General features: G+C 27.4%; 1 long non-coding RNA gene and 1 other non-coding gene across 3 annotated transcripts; both read right to left on the bottom strand.

Annotated features, from left to right (window-relative positions):
- Positions 1-2,635: 2,635 nt before the first annotated feature.
- LOC139425998 (uncharacterized) lies at positions 2,636-4,908 on the bottom strand. Its single transcript, XR_011637231.1, has 2 exons — positions 4,602-4,908; positions 2,636-3,161 (listed from the first exon to the last, which is right to left on the bottom strand). It is a non-coding gene; the product is annotated as an uncharacterized lncRNA (long non-coding RNA).
- A 5,649-nt stretch (positions 4,909-10,557) lies between these two features.
- On the bottom strand, positions 10,558-16,611 carry LOC107450549 (uncharacterized). 2 transcript variants are annotated; one of them, XR_006225629.2, is made up of 3 exons: positions 14,574-16,611; positions 14,264-14,369; positions 10,558-13,480 (listed from the first exon to the last, which is right to left on the bottom strand). It is a non-coding gene; the product is annotated as an uncharacterized protein (transcript). The 2 variants fall into 2 exon arrangements; XR_006225630.2 differs by having other exon boundaries at positions 10,558-14,369.
- Between the last annotated feature and the right edge of the window lie 2,489 nt (positions 16,612-19,100).

Raw genomic sequence — 19,100 nt, forward strand, 5'->3', positions numbered from 1 at the left:
ATAGTTGTGATTTTTATTTTTGTGCAATTTCTTCATAGTAAAGATTTGTAATAAATTCTACTTATTTTGATTATTTTTATAAAATATAATATTTATCCCTAACATAGAATATGGATGGCTTATTAGTATCTAAAAAACTTTTGAACCAAAAACGAAAAAAGTCTTTAAAAGAATACATTAATTTTTTTATTAGTGGTACACTGAGTTACGAAAAATTTAGAAAGGGTACGCAAAAGTCATAAGTTTGGGAAACACTGCTTTAAATAATTAATACCTTATTTACATATATACACATATTAAATTATATGAAGAAAATACTGAGTATTCTTCCCAAGAGTATCTTGGAAATTTAGTTGATTTAAAGTACAGAATTCATTTATATATTTGTTAAATGTTATGAATAAAAAATATCTACAATAAATACTATATGTTTGTAAACTTAATTTCATAAAGCATACAAATATAGCATCCCTAAAAATTGATTTAGTTGTTTTAAAGAAAGAAAATTTATTTTCTTAGAAGTTCTTGATACTCTTAGTTTCAAAATAAAATAGAAAAATTGTTCTATGAAAATCTGAAACTGATATCCTACAAATGTCTGCTATTACACAATAAACATTTCTCCCGTATGAATGACTTTATGTGAATTAAATACATTTAGGGCTTTAAATCTATTTCCACAAGTTTTACAGACATAAGGACGATCTGGTAAATGTACTTGTAAATGAGTTAGCAAATTGGAACTAATATTTGATGCATAAGGACACTCCTTGCAATTATAGCGTAATGGCGGACACTCTTCTTTATGATGCCACATCCGATGTTTGGTTAATATGGTACTTGACGTAAAAAACTTGCTGCAGGTTTTGCAAAAGTATCCTATAATAAAGAAACTTGTAAAAATCACAGTCAATGTAAAAGATTATTTTAAATACAAAGAAATGAACAAGTATTTAAAAAAGATAATAAATTAGAATTTATTTTTTAAACTTAAGAATAAAAAATTTATTTATGAGTAAAATAATGTGAATACCTAAAGTTCAGACGAATTTAAAAATTTATTTTGTTTTGATGTACTGGAAAAAACAGAAGTGCAACTTCTGAAGTGATTCTTGTTTTGGAATGTTAAAACTAAGTCAAAATTAAACTGAGATTGCACATAGTTCATTTCACAAAAATTATTTACCTAAACTTCTTTTTAATTTGTTATAATTTTAACTTAAGAAAACATAATAGTATTGTCTATTATGACAATAATAGCATCTATTTTTTTAAACTTAAGAATAAAAAACTTATTATGATACTGTGAATACTGTAAGTTCAGATATATATAAAATTTATTTTGTTTTGTTGCATTAGAAAAAAAAAAAAAAAAAACAGAAGTGCAACTTTTGAAGTTAGTCTTGTTTTCCAATGTTAAAACTAAGTCAAAATTAAACTGAGATTACACATAGTTCATTTCGCAAAAATTATTGAAACTTATTTTTAATTTGTTATAATTGTAAATTAAGAAAAAAAAAATTTCAGGAAAATTTTTTTTTTTTGAACATTGAAAATTTAGATGTATATCAAAATTTATTTCATTTTGATGTATTGCAAAAGAACAGAAGTGCAACTTTTGTAAGGAATATTGTTTCCCAATGTTAAAACTAAATCAAAATTAAATTAAGACTATACATGGTTTATTTCATATAAATTATTTACCTAAACTTCTTTATACTTAGTTATTAATAAAATGTTATTAATAAAATTGTAAATTATAAAAAAATGTAAAATAAAAAATAATAAGAATATTATTTATGAGTATTACTGCAAATATGGAAAATTCAAATAGGTATCAAATTTATTGAGTTTTGATGTATTGTAAAATATCAGAATTAGTACTTTTGAAATGAACTCTATTTTTCAGTGTTACTATAACTTTAGCCATTTTGTTTTTCTGTAGTATTCAAACAATGACAAGTAAGTTATTGCCATTATCATATATATCATAAAAGCTATCGAGAAACTAAAAAACAGAATTACCTTAGATGTTAATTCTGAACAAACTATTTGGCACTGAGGCAATTATTCGGCGAAATACAAAACAAAAAGTAGAAATCGGAAAAAAACTACCTGTTTAATAATTAGAGATTTCACTCGATAAAAACATAAGCAGGGCAAAAAATTCCGAAAATTATAATTAAATGTTTGAGGGGAAAAAATCAAACTACCATAATTATTCAACAATATAAATTAAGAATAGCAATTTAAAAAAAATTTAATGAAATAATGTTATACAAAATCTTGTTTTTTTTACAAGAGCGTTGAGATTTTGTAGCAATGCTAATTATAAGATATAAATTAAAAATAAATAACCAAATATGACACATTTAAATGCTTTCAGATTAATTCTTAAAATAAAAATCAATTACAACTGTTAGCAGTTTAATAAAATTAGTTAATTCTGATATAAATCATGCAATTTCAAAATGAAAAAAATACACATATTTTTAAAATAGTGATAAGAAATTTTCTATTATTTTAATACAATTTGAAAACAAAACAAAAGCCAGTCAGAGATACTCATTCAAATAATTTTTTCTTCTTAACCTTCAACCAAAAGTTAAGATTTATAAACACAAAGAGCCAAGTATATGGTGTGGATCTTTATTTTTATATATTTACTGAAAACCTTTCACAAGGTTTACTCGGTTTCACAAGGTTTTAATGGTGAAAAACAGAAAACAAGACACTACTGTTGTTGTCTTTTTGAATAAGGATACACAGTTTTTGTGTGTAAATCAAAGTAGAATTAGTACATAAATATAAAACTCTTTAATTTTTTTTTATGCAGAAAAACAGGCCCATTTTATTTTAATGTTGATGAACAGAAAATAGGGCCCTATTGTCTTCTCCTGTATGTATGATAACATGTTTATTTAAACTACTGGCGGTGGTAAATCCATTTCCACAAAAAGAACACCAATGGGTTCTATCGGGTCGATGAACGTAACTGTGAGTGTCAAAATTTGTCTTTTTGTTGGTACCATAGGGACAGTTGTTACACTTGTATCTGTATGATACAGATGATAAATGATGCCACATTTTATGCCGATGGAGAGTTATTCCTGATCCAAACCACTTTCCACAATCTGAACATGCAAAACTGGATAACAGATCTGCAATAAATAAACAAAATATTAATCATCAGATAATATATATTCGTAAAAAAATAAATGCCAAGGAAAAATATTTCATTTAGAGAAAAAGTACTTAATAAGTAATTTAAATATTAAAGTTTAATAAAAAGTATAAGGTTAACATCTTCAATAAATGAGGAAGTTGGTTTTAATAAAAGATATAATTACGAGATAATAAGATATAAAAAATTAAAAAATAATTAAAATTACGTATTTAACTATAACAAAGAGTATTTTTAATTGAAAAAAAGGAAGATTTTGTGGAATTCAAACATTTAATAAAAAAATATTGTAAATTTTTTTCAGGCACAAATTGAAAGAGAAACTTAGTTGATCAAGCTAACCAGTTTCCTTTAACTTAGCCAGTTTTAATTCTTGTTTTCTTAAACAATAAACTTCATTTCAATTCTGTCAAAACAAGCCTATTAATCTTTCAAAGATTGATGATACCCGATAAAATTTAATAATTTGTGATTTCTAAAATAATAAAAATAAATTGTCTAAAATAAACTTGGAATTGAGTTTTAGTTGTAAATGATAAAAATAAATAGATAAAAATGAGTGCATTTAATACAAATATATTTAACAAAGTGGCATATCTAAATGGGAATCAATAATTCCTTTAAAGTTATTATCAAAATTTTGTACATTACTATAATTGCATTTGTATTTGCACATGCAAATAACAATTCATAAGAGAATAGTCATTAAAAAGTTAGCTTTTAACACCAAGTATTTTTACATGCTAGCTTTTTCACTTCAAATACTTTATTTTTGATTCAAGAGGAACAACTTTAAATTTTAGCAAGAATATGAAAATTAAATTTTTATTTTTTAGTGAACTTCAGAAAAATAGTTCTAAAATGGGTAAAAACATTAGGAAGCTTTATCTAAACAATTTCTTATATCATACCATCTTCATATCATCCAACATCATTGTCATACAATTCTAGATAAATAATATTAATAACAATTTGAATACAAAATGAGTTAATTAAAATGCAAACATAAAAATATTTTATATCTAAATACTTTTTATTGATTTGTAAAACTTAGAAAAACTCAAGTAAACATTATAATTAATTGTAAAAGAGATTTACAAAAAAATTTTTCTTCTCAGAAACAGACACTAAAAAATTATACAAATAATAAAATAATATAAAACTACTGGTGGAAGCTATTTTATTATTTTTCAGACATGCAGAATGCCTTTTTTAAAAATCAAATTAATACATATAAAAATTATCCCCCAAACAAAGGGTTCAACATAATAACCTTAACAGAAGCCTACATCAGTTAAATTAACAAATGCTTGCTTATTCTAACCCTTACTCACAATATTGAGTCTATATTTAATACAGTTAATATCAGTCAAAACTTATATACTTTATTAAAAAATATTTTTGAATAATCCTGTACTTATTCTATTATAAGTGATTTCACTACTAGTGTTGAATCCTGGATTATTGCCAATATTTGGTAATTGCACTTATAGTTTAAGGTTAACAATCAATTCATCACGTTCTGTTATCTAAACAAGTTGAAATATTTTAATTAGCTATGTTAACAAACAGAGGCTAGGTGGCTTAGTGCTAGCTCTTCATGCTCCTGTGTTACAAGTTCAGGGTTCAATCCTCGAGCTAAGCAAGGCTTTCATCCAGTCAGTGAGTTGATAAAATAAGAACCAAGCATGATTGGGGTGTAAACACTGTGATTTCTGCATTCAGCTCACCTTCCAACTAGAACATCTGCTTCTGCACCACAGAGATCAAGAAAACTGCGAAAGGTTGGCTCTTCATGGGCTATCACATCACTGTTATAAGTTTAGTTTTGTATCAGTAAACATGTTAACTTCTTCAGTTTAGATGGAAATTTTTTTCTTAGCAACTAAAGTGGAAAGGAATTTTACTATGATTACAATTTTCATGCATTATTATTCATGTACAGCTTAACTGTGATGTCAGCAACTAAACCAAATATGGTAATGCAAAACAAATTTAAATGTTGCTATTTAAACAAGTTTAAATGTATTAGGTTTATCAATGAGAAGGCCCGTTTTTTTTTTATAAATTATGCATTACTGGCATTTGTAAGATGGTAAATCATAGATGGCAGCAGTAGCAGTAGTTCATTCATAGCGGCGACGGTCTGGGAAACATCCCTGAGGATGATCCGAAGACATGCCATCACAATTTTGATCCTCTGCAGAGGGGATAGCACCCCCGCTTCGGTAGCCCGACGACCTGCATGCGAAGCGGAGAACTTTACAGTAGAACAGATTAACGAGGACCAATACCGCACACCCTCGGTCCCTAAGCAGACTAATCCAAGTGGTCACCCACCCGCACACTGACCGCAACCAGTAAAAATCATGGATGGAAAAGAGCATCTATAGTCCTTTTTGCAAATACTGATGGGTAGATTTTAAAGCAAATGCATGTTTTAATTTATTTTTGCATATTACAAATGCAAACTTTTTTTATTAATTTAAACACTTTAGTTAATTTTACCAATTATAAGATACCATCGTAAAGTATACTCTTCAAGAGCAAGAAGTTAAGCACATGCCCCGTTTTGCAAAAACTTATGACATTAATTTAGATGCATAATATACTCTTTTTATAAATTGCAAATGTGTATTTTACTGTTATCTCATTAGCAACATTAATCTGAATAAAAAGTATAAAAAACAAATAAACAGCAGTCTAACTTACTGAAATTTAAAGATTAAAAGCTCTTCATTAATCTCCAGTGTGAATAACTTTATGACCACGTAAGCCATTTAAAGTGTTAAAACTATTTCCACACTCCGGGCAAACAAATGAATTTTCAGGATTATGAGCTTTTAAATGGTTATAGTAATCACAATATCTGTTTGAAGAATATGGACACAGATTACAGTTATGTCGATATTTAGCATGTGGAGATTTGTGATGATAGAGCTCATGTCTTGTAAGTGTAACTTTACTTGTGAACCTTTTATTGCAAACAGTGCAATACGAATGGAGCCTAAAATATCCTGAGGAGGAAAAATGCAGGTTTAATAAGCATGCATAAGAAAGCAACTACATTAATATATAATAACTACTTGGACATGCAATTAATGTAGTTAATTACTATTATGTTAAGCACAATAATTTATAATTCATTCATACAGTGTGCAAAAATAAGCAAACACATTACTAACTTTTGATACAAAAATCATATTTTCACATACAAAAACAAATCTTAATGGTTTGAGAGCCTAACATGACATATGATAATTAATAAGTGCATAAGTTTTTTTTTAAGTTACTTAATCAGGCACAAAATGTACTTTGTCTAGACAAACAAACCCCCTTTTTTTTACTATATTTAGATTCTTGACCCTCAAAATATGGAAGGTAATCACAATCTGGATAATATGGTTTGAACAATTTCAATACTCTAGACAACAAATGGAATATACACTAGAAATTTAAGTATGTGGAAATTTTTTTTGCATAAAAGATAATTCCATGTAGAAAATATATTTTAATAATTGAGTATTATTTTATTTTATGCAGACAATTATAAAATTCATTAATTAAAAGATCATTCCACCAAAAATACATTTTACTAATCATGCATAATTTTTTTTATTATTTTATTTAATGATTAAAAAAATTTTTTTTTTAATTATTTAGAATACAAATTTATACCTCAACTTAATCTGCAGAATTTCAAATGACCAAATCCTAAACATAAAGAGAAAGAATTGAATTGTTCTCAAGATGAAAAACAAAATTTCTTTCAGATGGGGACAGATGAAAAAACAAATTTAACATTAAGGGTCTAAAAAGGTTTGACCACTATTCTGGCTAAAAAAATATTAGAACCATTATTTCAAAATTGCAGCTATCAATTGATTTTTTGAGGGGTAAGAATCCAAATCTATTAAAAAAAAAAATGAATGCTTATTGAGAGAAAGTACCTTTTGTGCCTAATTTTCTAACTTAAAATATTATCTGCACTAATGAATTAGCATATTCAAGGTCAGCTCCTTGAAGTATTAATATTGAGTCCTAATATATGAAAATCCAATCATTAGAAGAAAAAAAATTAAGGTATTTATGCATACAGTACATTTTACTTTTATCTTATTATAAACACTAATTTGAAAGCAAAATACAAAAACAAAAACTAACACTTTAACTTACAGAAACTGAAAAAAAATCATAGTTCTTAATCTCCAGTGTGAATAACTTCATGGCTATGTAAACCATTTAAAGTACTAAAACGATTCCCACACACAGGACACATGAAAGAATTTTCAGGATTATGAGCTTTTAAATGGTTATGGTAATCACAACTTCTGTTTGAAGAATATGGACACCGATTACAGTTATGACGATATTTAGCATGAGGAGGTTTGTGATGATAGAGTTGATGTCTTGATAATGTAACCTTACTTGTGAACTTTATATTGCAAACAGAGCAATATGAATAGAGCCTAAAAAATCCTGAGGAGGAAAAGTGGTGGATTAATAAACATGCCCAAAAAATAAATATATTTATGAATTCTCCGTATTTAGACACACAATGAATTTTGTTAATTATAATACCAGATACAATCACTTATAAAGGACTTTGAATTAGAAACTTCATTTACTGAGAAATGGGAAGGGTGTAAAATATATTTGATATTATTTCAATTGTTTAATGTTAAATGGTAGCAACTCAATAATCATATGGTATGCCATATTGTTTTGTTTTTTCTCGTTAACTTAATTTTAAGCAACATGCTGCAAAATTTGCTAACATTAAAAGTAATTTTTGACATTTAGTACTCTTGTGTGACAATGGTTGATAATAAAAAAAGTGCAACAAATGAACAGAATAAGTTTGGAAAAAAATATCACTAGGTACTGTTTAAATGAATGGGTATGTAGAATTTTAAAATATATTTTGCATATAAATGACAATATGACATTTATAAAAAAAATTTCGAATTAAGAGAAGAAAAAAAAGCTTAACATTCAAGCTTAAAGAGATAATTCCACACAAGGAACACAATTAAATTATCAAAGTTATAAGAGAAAATCAAGTTGTATCTTGAGATTTTCTTTAATCGTAAAAAATATTATTCTTTAGTCAGCAAGTAAGAATATTTTTACTAATATGGAAGTTAATCCAAAAATTTAGTAAGTTAGTCCAAAATTGTTTTCTTTTTCTTTAAAAGCACTTTTTTGTGCCTGAATTATCATCAATAAAGTATTTGATAATAATCATCAATAAATTTTCTGAGCCTTAAATACTGTATTATTATTATTTTATATTTAATTTGAAGTCAGAGAATATACACTTTTGTCGAGAGATAATTCAAGCTGAGGTTTGTGATTTGCACAACATATTTTAAACTATAGTTTTCTTCAGTTGAAATATTCAATGCTTTCTATTTGTATTTGTGCGTTAAATTACATAATTTAATTATAAAAAATAAACTTATGTCTTAATTTATTTCTGTTAATTGCAACAGTGCAAACAGCTATACTATTCTTGACACGTCTATTCTGCCCCAGTTGGTGAAATTTTACAACAAATGTAATGAAAATGCTTTTTAATATTTTATGAATCACTAAATTGTAGATTAAATAATAATCATGCATTATTTGGATAGAAGTACTAAGAAAAGTATGCAACATTATTCAATTTTAGATTAGAGCATTATTATGCCTTTTATTATGAAATGAAATACACACATAAGCAGGGAAAAAAACTTAATAGCAGAAGTCAACTTGTTTTAACATTATGTTCTATTAATTATACTGAAATACAAATAAATTAATAAACAGATATTGTGAAATTTTGCACAATAAAATATAAATTATACAAAGGAATAATGTAAACTATAATAATTTTTTAAAAATAAGATAGATTAGTCTAGGTTCATCTCTAGTATGAATAATCGTGATTATTTTAACTAGTAAGACTATTGAATCTGTTATTGTAAACAGTAAAAACAGTTTCAATCCTCCTTGTGAACAAAAACATGACGTTCTAATAAACAAAGGAATATTGCATACAAAAATAAAACTTTTACATAGGACAGATTAGTCTAGGTTATTCTTCAACATAAATAATTATGATTATTTAAACTCGTAAGACTATTAAACCTGTTGTGGCAAGCAGTGAAAACAAACTTTTAATCTATAGTGCGGCTTTCAGGAGAACTCCTCCAGACACCCGTCTCGCGTCGTGGCGGGTACTATGGCTACGAGGAAAGGTCACTTCGAAAAGGGGTTTGGGATGAATAGTTTTGTCTTAATCTTAGCATAGGTCGTCCTGAGTAAACCAATCGACACCTTCTTTCCTCCATTTCACCCTCTTAGAAATGTGCTCTCGCTTGTTACCACAGCAGCAGACAGCCAAAGACTTTCAGTCTGGAGGAGTTCTCCTCAAAGCCGCACTATATCTTGTGAACAAAAACATGATGTTTCAATAAACAAAAGAATATTGCATACAAAAATAAAACTTTTACATAGGACAGATTAGTCTAGGTTCTTCTCCAGTATGAATAATCATATGATTATTTAAACTTGTAAGACTATTGAATCTGTTATTGCAGACAGTGCAAACAAACTTTCGATCCTCCTTGTGAACAAAAACATGACGCTCTAAGTTGCATTTAATGTTTGTGGAATAAGGACATAGATCACAGCTGTATCTGTATTTTCCAAAGGAATCATGGTGCCACATTGCATGCCTTGATAAGGTTGTTGAGGTGGCAAACCATAGATTACAAAGTCTGCAAGGGAATCCACTATGGCAACCTAAGAAAACATTATTCATGATTAATTACAATATTAAAATCACTGGATATAAAGATAATTACAACTTGTAATATTTTAATTACTTTTGTACTTTAATAAATTATGTAATAAAAGAGAACTAAATAACAAAATTTCTCAAATGACAAAATAGTTTTCCTTTAAAAGAATGTGATTTTAATATTAAACATATAATAACAATTCAAGACATATTTAACATTTTCTTTTGTGTAAAAAGTTCTTATCCTTAAAAATTATTTGAATGTAAAACACTTCTCTCCTTAGGAAACTATAAAATAATCGGTAATCCTTTTATAAATTACAAATGATTAGAAAATAGAAGATAGAATGTTATTTTTACATAAAGTATTTTCTTTTTAAGGAGAAGTTTGAAAGTTTTGGTAAAAATAAAATTTTTAGGAGTAAGGAAGCATATAAAACAAGGGGCGTCTGAAAAATTGAGAGAATTAGTACCTAAGTTATTGAATTAAAACTATATAATAGAGCTTTTCTGTTTAAAAGAATATTCTAAGGCTATCAAAAGCAAGTTCGAGGTGACCATAGTGTTTTAATTAATTACAACTATGTAAAATCTGCATCTTATAAATATTTAAAAAAAAAACTTTATTGATCCATGTATTTATTTCAAATTTACAACTTAAATAAATACATTAATACAGGTTCATGATAACACCTTTACAAAAAATAGATAAATAACATCAATATAATTGCAAGTGTAAAAAATCAAGAATCAAAATTGAATGCATATTTAGATCAATATATAAATTGTGAAGTCAAAAGTTTACATTTTCAAGAAAAATATTAAAGAAATTTAAAGTTTAAGAATTAAAAAAAAACTCAATTTTGTCTGCCCCTAATTTCAAAATTGTACAAAAAAACTTTACATAGAGATACAACTGAAAAAAAAAACTGAAATACGTTAATTATGTATAAGCAACAAATAAATTTTAGAATTTTACAAGAAAAACCACTTATAGTTTAATTGCATACATAGTACATAAAAGGAAAACAAGCAATGTTTAATTATAAAACCTAAACAAAAAATTACCATAAACTGTCACAATTTGTAACTCTTTAGAAAAATCAAAAAAATTTAACTCATTTCATAACATTAAGTTAAAAATTTTTATTAATTGTACATACAGTATACAGTGCCAATGTGAAGTTAAAATTTACCAATACAAAAGTTAAAAATAGACAATAGCTACTTGATAAATATGTGTGTGTAAATTTCTATTTTTTTTCTTTTCCTTTTTTAAATGTGGTGATAAATAAAAGCTCACTCAAACATTTTTTTCTGTCTATATTATTTGATAAAGAACATTTTAAAGTTTTAAAATGAAAAGGTTATGTAAGTACTTTAATTCCTTCTAGTAAAAAAAAAAAAATTGTCAACATTAAATTATGTGTGTAAGGTAGTCATATATGCTAAAAGAGTCATATTAATGAAGTAAAACTTAAAGAAAAATCATATGTATACATGATTAATCTTATTTTTCTGACTAATGTATTAAAATATTGTTACTAAAAAGTAATCAATAAATTTAGTCACTGTAAACACATATTTTGCTTTTATTGACAAATCACAGGTTGTCCAAAAACTTTAGCATACCAGTATAAATATGATGCTAGAAAGATAAGATTAATTATTAAAACAGCTTTTATTGAAGTTGTTCAAAAAACAATCCCAATGAAAATATTAATGTTAAAAACATAAAACAAACAATTGTGAAAACTAAAAGGCAAAATTATATAAAAGGTTAAAGTTGTACATTTTATGCTAATAACACAATAAAATAACAAATATGTATGGGAAGCTGAAACAAATCATAATGAAATGAAATGGATTATAACTTACAAATAAAGAAATCCCATAAGCCCACATCAATGTTTTAAATAAATTCGAAATATAAATTTCTGTTAAAATACAACATAGGCTTAGATATTTACAGAAAAAAATAGTTCAATCATTGCCCAATTTTATATAGCTCAACTGATAAGGAATTAGGACAGCACATCTACCATTCAAGCACATGAAACACAAATTGAAAGTAATTATTCATAATCAAAAATTATAATTTTCATAAATTTATTATCAATTAATCAATAGAAATTAAAAATTTTAATTTAAAAAAAAAATCTTTCTTTTAGTGCATGTAATAATCTAGCACTTCTCATAAAAATATATTTGCCCATTTTCATTATCACTTTTTAAAATTAAATAGCTAGAAGCCTCTTTTTACAAGTAAAAGATATTAATTTTTAGAACAAAATCAAAGGTAAAAAATGTATAAATTCTGTTCTAATTGAGTTTTTCTTATGTAATACTACACATCAGCTGTTTTACAACACAAAAATTATTGCTTTGTACTTGTGCAAAGAGATACCCATTCTTTTAATGACCCTAACCAGAAAAAGCACATTTTAAACTTGTAAATTATTTTTTTTTTAATAATTATAATAGCCTTAGATAGTAAAGAATACTAAACAAATATTTTAATAAAATTAAAAATGCATACAGTTGTCTTATTTTCTATTTGAGAAGTCAGCAGCAAAATTTCTATTTATACAGTAGGGAACAGATTATTCGGAACGATCGGGACCATCGATATTCCGGATAACTGATTTTTCCGGTGTTCTGAATCGCTACAAAAAGCCGTTTTTTTTTATAGCAAACCTAACAAAAAANGCCGTTTTTTTAATTGTTAAGCCCAACAAAAAAAAAAAAAAAATTGGAAATAATCTTAAAAAGAAGAAAAAATGATGAAGAACACTAATGATTATTTCCAAAATGATGGTAAGGTAAACAACCTTCAAAAAAGAAAGAAAAATCCTAAAATCTTATGAGGAAAAAAAAAAAATGTTTTTCAAAAAATGGCGGGAAAACTAATCGAATTTCGTTCCGGTTTTTTGATTTCCGGATAACAGGTTCTGTACTGTATATATAAAATAATCAGAATATAAAATCTAGAGTTTCAAATTCAATTTTTGAAATTAACATTTCTAAGCTTTTACCAGTCTTATAAATAATTTCTAAGCCAGTCTTATAAATACATAGATTATAATCTGAAAACTTAAAAATATCAAGTGTCAAATATGTGAAAGGTAAAAACATCTTACACAATATGCCATTATTAAAGTCATGAATTATTTTATAGTATCAAGCAAAAACGTTTTAAACAAGTTTTTATATATTCGCCTAAGATAAAGTCATTGTTTCTCCTGTATGGATTATCAGATGGCTACCCAAGCTTTGACTAGAACAAAACCTATTACCACAAATATGACACAGATAAGGTCTTCTAGCATCATGCACAGATGCATGCTTTTTAAAATTTGTTCCATTGTGAGTTGAATATGGACAAAGCTCACAGTTGAATTTGAAGAATGGGAAGTATTCTTTATGATGCCACATTCTATGTTTTGAAAGGGTAACTTGGGAGGGAAAACACAAGGAACAGTTTTTACATCGTAGTCTCTGTAGTAGTCCTAAAGAAATCAATAATAGCAATGTTAGTAATCAACAAATACTTTTATTAGAAGACTGAAAAGTTAATAGAATATAGTTCAAAAATATTAACTTTTCAAAAATGATAAAAACTAAAGAAATAAATTTTTTTTTATTTCATGCATTGTATAATAGCTCAATGTATTTGAACTTACAGATGTAAAAGCTTTTCTTATCATTATTATGCAGATTCAATAACATCAATAAAATATTTTAAATGTTCTTCAAAACCTGCGCGAGTATACAATTGAGAGAAGCAGATTTTTTTAACTTCAGTAAAAATATGTTTTCTCCAAATAATTTTATAAAAATCTACAACAAAAAGATCTAACTACAACTCTACAACTAAAAGATTATAAATATCTAACAGTTAAATGATTATGAAAAAAAATATAGTCAAGACAATTACTTTATTTATTAATTTATATATTAACTCAATTTATCATCTGAACTGATCATGATGAACATTTGAAACTTCTGATGCGAAAATTTGCCTTAAAATTGAGGCTTAATATTTAAATGCATTTGCGCTGAGTATTAAATTCCATAGCACAAAAAGCACTTTATCAAAAAACATTTTTTACAATGTTGCAGACATGATAAAACTACAGCTTCAACACATGTGGCCTATTTTGAATAGATCACATATTTTCAATGCTGAACACTTTCAATGATTTGGGGAAGAGGAAAAGAAAAGTGTAGTAGTTGGGAATTAGAATATTTGGCAACAATACTAGTCAAGTAATATAATGGTCATTGATTACTTAAAAAGAGGGAAATTTTTTTTATCCATAACATTTGATGATTTTAGGTTGTTCTAAAGTCAGAGATATATTTTCAAAAATTCTGTAGTTGATATCTGTTTCATCCCTGAAATATTATAAAACATTAAAATTATACAATTATACAAGATTTGACTACATTGACTGTCAGTACATAATAAAAGTTTTATTTATTCACATTAATATTAAATAATTATTAAGAGGGTTTAAGAAATAAATTTAAAAAACTTGAATGGTTATGCCAATTAAATAAAATTTAAACAAAACATAGAATTACACTAATCAAACTTACATTTGATTAGTTTAGTAATATAGTATGGGCATCAGTCGCAGGTTTGCTTCCATGATTTTTTTTTTAGCAATACAAAAATAAATATTCATACTACAAAAATCTCGATCGCACTCTTTAAATGCAACTACAAGTGATAAGTTATGAAAGAAAAAAGGAAGTTTTAAAAATAAAAAAGTCACAAGACTTAAATCATTATGATTAAATGAGACCAGTTGATAATAATGAAAATAAAGCTTAACACATATATTTGAGTATCTATGTTATTTGACAAAAAATTTTTAGGCTTTGACAAAATTTGATAGTTTTTATACTAAGCAAATGAAAAAAAAAAACTGTTAAAAAAAGGTTAAAAGCTGATGATGTTGTCAAGACAAAGCTGCAGAAACAAAGAAGTCAAACCACAAAAAATGCATATTCTAAGATAAGTATTATTTTTAAAAATATTTATACATATTAAAATAGATAACAAAAAATATTGATGGAAATTTTTTTTACAAAAATAAATGCATAAATTCAGACACATAATTTCAAGTAAAAGCATTCGTTATAAATTAAATACTTACATTAAATATAACATTAATGTTGATTTTCATAGAATTTTTTTTCCCCCCTAATAATGTTGGGTTAACAAGCGTGAAATATTTTAAGCTTTACAAATGGCATTATTCAGACAATATAATTCAAATTATCCGGTGATCAGAAAAACTATACATATATATATTTTTTGCTATTACTAAAACTAATTTATTATCAATTTAGTAAACTATAACTATTTTTACAAAAAAATATTTTTAAAATGTAGTGACTACATTTAGAGTTGAATGATGTTGGATAACAAAATTTACACCCATGTTCAAAATGGTTTTGAATGAAAAATTGGCCTAAAAATCAAGAATTATTAAGAAATACTTATTCATGTTCATATGAGCCTGTTTGTAATACAAATAGTTTTTAAGAAATTTGTTCTTTTAAACTTTAACTTTTCATACTTTTCTCAACAGCAAATATGTAATTTAGATAATGCAAGAAATTCATAAAATATTTAAGATTTTGTTAAGTGTTTACTGATTTTTCAAGAAATAGAAGTACAGAGAAAATATATTTCCATCCAACATCAAGTATTTTGGAGTTCCATGAATGTACATTCCCATTTGAAGATATGGCCACCATTAGCTATTATTCTTAACAGCTAGTTTAAATATTAGTCATTATATATAATAGCTAAATTAAGGAAAAAGAGACTTGCTGTTCTGGAGCAACAGATGCAATTTTTATTAACGCTCAGTTCTAGGGGCAATTTTATTCTGTCTATTGATAGACCTGAAAAGACTTGTGCCAATCTGGTTGGAAAATTAGTCATATCTAATCATGTTTCTTTATTTTCAGGAATTGTGAAAGTAATAATTTTTTTCTTTTGTATTGTAACTCATTACCCTACTTCTTACTAATGTAGTGCGCTACTTCTGATCACTGAGATTATGTTACATTTTTCTTCCAGAGTAAAGTAAAACAGCAGGCTATAAGTTTTCTTGTCAATATAAAAAGGTACCGAGAATCAGGACCTTTTAATTCTACACTTTTAAAAAATAATCCTTTTGAGTAGAAGAAGCTGTGATGTAAAATATATTCTGGTGGAGAAGAAACGCTAATTTATTAAAATTGGTAATTATTGTAAATTGCTTTCGCATATAACTTTCCCGCATAGAATTTTATAGATATAATTATACAACGGACCATTAAAAGTAATCTAAAGAAAATTTTCGTCCGAATAGATAGAAATTTAAAGCAAAGTTTTTGAATCTTTTCTTTATTAAGATGGTATTTAGAATTTTAAGGTGATGGGTACGAAGAATTTTAAGGCACATATTAATACTCTCACTATGAATTATTAAACAATTTAAAAAGGACATAGGAACATAGATGTCATAAGAAATTTAAGATCTTAATTAGTTATTAATAACAGACTCGGAGAGTGGTTAAAGTTTAAAATTAGTTAGATATAAATGTAAACTAAACATTAAACCAAGTATAAACAATAAAAAAGGTAAAAGAGACGCTTTTATCTACCTATTTCTGCACAGCCAAAGACTAAAAAGAGAGTAAATAATTCAAACATAAATTGTAGTTCCATTAAACGACATAATAATCACCAAAGCAAACTAACTATTTAAAGTCACGTGATTTTTTTACAGATCGTAATTATTTATAGAGGTTGCTGAATGCACTGGGCTTCACTCCTGCTGCACCAAGGATCAATATTAGGCTTTCATATGATTGCTGTCAAGAGTTATATTGTGAAAAGTCGATAATCAACAAATGTGAAAGAGTCGTGGTGGCTCAGGGGATAGAGCACTCGCCTCCCAAGGAGGTGAACTGGGTTCGAATCCCCTTGTTGTAAAGCTAACTGTGGGAAGTCTTGTGGTTTTCCTCTCAATGTAACTCAAATTCGGGTTAATTCCATCGAAAGTCCTCCACGAAGGCAAAATTTCCCCCTATACTTGATCCAGGAGTTCCTTTGTGTTCTGGATTGGGTTCAAAATTACAAGGATACGGAGTTGAGCATTGGTAGTTGTTAACCCAGAATTGAGTTGACTAGTCGGCTGTTCCACGACTGTTATAAAATAAAATAAAATGGTTCGACCAATATGGCAAGTTGGTCTTCAGATAACTAAGGTAAATAAAAAAACAGCTATTTCTGTTGTTGTTGTAGTTCATTTACGTCGCACTAGAGCTGCACAATGGGCTACTGGCGACGGTCTGGGAAACATCCCTGAGGATGATCCGAAAACATACCCTCACAATTTTGATCCTCTGCAGAAGGGATGGCTCCCCTTCTTTGGCAGCCCGACGACCAGCACGAGAAGTCGAGCACGTTACGGTAGAGTAGTTTAACGAGGACCCATACCGCACACCCTCGGTCCATGCCTCGAGGACCCATACCGCACCCCCAGGTGGGAACCGTGTCTTAACTATCAGTCCACTGCGGGACCAGCTATTTGAATAGTGAACAAAAAAGAAAGAAAACAAAAGATTAGAATAATTTAGATAAAAAAGAAAGTTCCAGTTCAAATGGGGATAAACAATTAGTCAATAATGGAAAGTGTACTATGATATTTAACGTCATAGGTCCTTTCAATGTACCTTTCATCTTTTAGGGGCCATTTTTACTACATCTGATTACCTTAGATGCGCGTGCGAATGCTGCCTCAAGCGTGAATCTCATTGACTTGAGATTTCGCATTTAGAAGATTCCATTAGAAGTTTGGTTTAGTAACTTCTACTTACGTTGTATGTGATTCATTCTATATTATAATAAAATGTTCTCAAAACTGCATTCCATAGAAGTTCCTAAAATTCACTAAGTAAAAAAAAAACTTACACTTTATTGTCAAATGAAAATAGTTATCCTCTTTGTTCCTTGTTGCAATTTGCTTATCACTTTTTATACATTTTCGTGTTTTTCCTTCCCTTATTCTAGGCTTCGACACTGAAGAAAGTTCTTGATTAAAAGGCCTGTTTACACGGTCCAATTTCTTGAATCCGAGAAATTGGACGGATTTCTCTGTCCAAGAAATTGGATGATTCGTTGACATTAGACACTATCCAAGTTCTTGAATGTCGCTGATTCGTTGAAAGAAAAACTTGCGCATGCGCATTGTTCATATTCAACATTATAAAATAATACTNCTTGGACAGAGATTGATTGATATTGATGGAAACTTGTTTTGCTTTGAGCTTGGATCGTGTAAACAAACATCCAAGAACTTGGTCCAACTTCTTGGACGATAGTAGAGCATGTTCTACTTTCCATCCAAGTTTTTTCTCCCTTAACCAATCACCGTCCTAGGTTTTGTGACGTCAACAAGCAGGCAGCAAATTATGACATTTTGTTGTCTGTTTTCATATATTTTAGTCCAGATAAATTGATCTGTTGCGGTTTATTTGTGTTATTGTGATTTTATATGAATTTATTCAGTAATTTTAAAGTCATATAAGTATGATTTCATAATGTTGAATAGGAACAATGCGCATGCGCAAGTGTTTCTCCCGTCCAATCAGCGACATTCAAGAACTTGGATAGTGTCAACGAATCATCAAATTTCTTGGACAGAGAAATCCGTCCAATTTCTCGGATACAAGAAATTGGACCGTGTAAACGGGCCTTAAAAGTATTCACATTGTTTAGCTTTATTCGTACCTACAGTATTTATTGTTTATAATCATGAGTGGACTCTAGAACTTGGGATATTTAGAATTCAATTGAATCTATAATTTATAGATATATTAGTCAGAAATGGTTATACCGCACCAAACTGAAACATTACTTACTCCAGATATAAGGATTAATTGATGTGTAGTAAACTAAAACTGACGCAAAAAGTCTTGGAATTATGATTTTGAAATGTTACTAACTTGCAATGACTAGAGCTATATATGCGCAAACTATATGCACAAATCGTAGATAAATACAAACCTCTCTACTAAAATAACAATTTATAAATTAGACTAGGACGTTTAAAATGTATC

The sequence above is a fragment of the Parasteatoda tepidariorum genome, chromosome 7, assembly GCF_043381705.1.
Source record: "Parasteatoda tepidariorum isolate YZ-2023 chromosome 7, CAS_Ptep_4.0, whole genome shotgun sequence".
Lineage (NCBI taxonomy): Eukaryota > Metazoa > Arthropoda > Arachnida > Araneae > Theridiidae > Parasteatoda > Parasteatoda tepidariorum.